This window comes from Anneissia japonica, unplaced genomic scaffold (assembly GCF_011630105.1).
Source record: "Anneissia japonica isolate Jap-2015-1 unplaced genomic scaffold, ASM1163010v1 scaffold3334_len1275209_cov185, whole genome shotgun sequence".
NCBI classification, from domain to species: Eukaryota; Metazoa; Echinodermata; class Crinoidea; order Comatulida; family Comatulidae; genus Anneissia; species Anneissia japonica.
Genome location: NW_022738561.1, coordinates 1,097,477 through 1,100,174, shown reverse-complemented (window position 1 = coordinate 1,100,174; position 2,698 = coordinate 1,097,477). Strand labels below are relative to the sequence as shown.

Genomic DNA, 2,698 nt, shown 5'->3' with positions numbered 1-2,698 from the left:
CTGTAAATTTTTACATACATTATTATTATTATTATTATTATTATTATTATTATTATTATTATTATTATTATTATTATATATATATATATATATAGAAGGAGTAGTTATAATAATTGTAAGCTGGTTCCGAAGAGAAGCAGAAGCAAAGGAAAATGAGCATTGACCATAGGTTTTGGTAGATTATTGGAAACAGAGAGGAGATTATATAGCCTATATGTATATCTATGTCCATATATAGGCCTATACTGTATCTTATCTATTGAATACAATCAAAGTTATTTTCTTCCATTAGGTAAACGTATGCTTCGTACCACGGTACGATCATGGACTAGGTCCATGGTACGATGCACTAAAATATTTCTGAAAGCATAGGCCTATTTCTAAAGCAAATGAAAATATTGCCACGCATGCTTTTGTTGGATAGGCCTATTTTAATGTTGTTTCCGATTATATTGTGCACGTTTTTTAAGCACGTCAGGTCATCATACTTCATGAATACGTTTTACTTCACTGAAATCATGTCATTGATTGTTCTATTCCTGTCATTATTATATTGTTAGAAGGTTTGCATGTCGAAGTAATGTTAGTGGTAGTAGCCTACATAGTTCTGAAATGTTGTTTTGTTGAGAATATTTCGACGTTTTTACTTCAATCGTAACCAGGAGAATAATGTCAATCAAAACGTCGAGATTTAAAAATAGAAAATACCCGTGTACAACAACAAAAATTATAAATTTAGACACAAGTTGATTTAAAATGTTGAATCATTATTAATGATATATATGTATTATATATATTTCTATAAATTAATCAACAAATATCTCAATTATCACACTATCGTAAATAGACCTATTGAAGTATTATTAAAGTATTATTAATTCTTAATGCATTATTCGAGCACCTTTATTATTATTATTTTATAACCATAGTAACATTGAAAACATGAATTATGTGGATAAAATTATCACAGAAAATAAACTTATAATTTATAAGATTATATTTTAAAACAAAATAAAATAGATAACATCTTTATTTAAAAAACAGGTTTTGCATAGACGCAAGTTGATTTAATATTATGCTGATTCATCTAATTTATCAAACTATCGTAAAAAGGTCAATTAAAGTATTATTAAAGTATTATTTATTATTATAGTATTATTCGAGCACTATTATTATTATTATTATTATTATTATTACTATTATTATAACTACTATTTTATTCATAATTCTTGTTGTATTTTTTGTTTTATGTATGGGCCTAGGTATATGTATATATTTAATAATTAGAAATAATCATAATTAATTGTAAAACATATATAATATAATGTTAACAATAATATAGGCTAGCTAGGCTAGACCGAAACAATTATTGATACCATAATCTATCGATAAAAACATCCCTTTGATTAATTAAACAGCTGCTTTTCGAGTGGCAGTGCCGACAGAAAATCGGAGCTTTTTCCGCACTGCGGCAATGCCGATAGATAAATAACAGCTTTTTTCGCACTGTGGCAGTGCCGATAGAAATCAGCAGCTTTTTCGCACTGCGGCAGTGCCGATAGAAAACAGCAACTTTTTGCCACTGCGGCAGTGCCGATAGAAAACAGTAGCTTTTCTTTCGCATTGCGGCAGTGCCGATAGCCACTACCATACTTTACATCGTTAAACAAAATCAGGAATATTGTAGTTCATCCCAAAGACAACATAGAAAAGGAAAACACATGTCTATGAGATTGGATGTAAAAATTGTGACAAAGTTTATATTGGCGAAACGGGAAGGGCACTAAAAACGAGAACAAAAGAACACATGAAAGATGTAGAGAAACATAACGTTGGAGTAAGAACAAGGACCGGCAGAAAATCCTCATCTACACAATTACACAAATCGGCTATAACGGATCATATGACGCAAGAAAATCACATACCAGACTGGGAGAATATCAATAGCCTACATAAAGAACAAGGGTGGCTAAAACGGAAAATTAAAGAATCCTTCTTGGTAGATACATGTTCACATCATTCCACAACGACAGAGGCTGAAATGAACCATAACATCGGGGTAACCACCTACTCTTCCGAAAGATGCAATGGGTTGTTTAGTGCACACGAGCCAGATGTATACACTGGACCTCCATTTTTAAGTCCTTATCCGAGAAGACTTGGTTCTACCAACCGAACCATGGGCGATGAGCAGCTGGAACCAGCGCCGATGTTAAGGCTGTAGCTAGCGGCGCCCCTGTCTTACCGCTCGGCCACGCGACTCGCCTAAAAATATAGACGAAGGCGCACATCGCGGCCTCTCACACCTATATGATCAACTTTAAAGACGGCTGGAGAGGCCCGCTACCATCGAGCATCGGCGAAAACCCTTCACAGATTCGACGAAACATGCATTAGGCAGACCAGCCCTCCTTAAAACCATTATACCTCCATGCTTAAACAAACGTTAGAATACCGCACTTTCGGCGGTAAAGAACAATTAAAACCTCATAAAAAAAGCAACTAATCCGTTTACCTATAATTGAATCCAAGGACACCAGTGTAACCTTGATAATGTGTTAATCCAATTAATACAGTGAGATAACGTAACGTTAGTTTATTGAGGGCGGGTTGAGCTAATGTGACTGATAGCCATGCGAAACGGTCAACAAAAAAAAAACAGTGAGTAATAATTGGTTTATGACAAGGAATTGTACAT

The 2,698-nt window shown here is 33.7% G+C and overlaps 1 protein-coding gene across 2 annotated transcripts in view; it reads right to left on the bottom strand.

The window, feature by feature from the left end:
• The window catches only part of LOC117117615, a 31,024-nt gene that overhangs the window by 18,742 nt on the left and 9,584 nt on the right, over nucleotides 1-2,698 (bottom strand). The window lies entirely within an intron of this gene.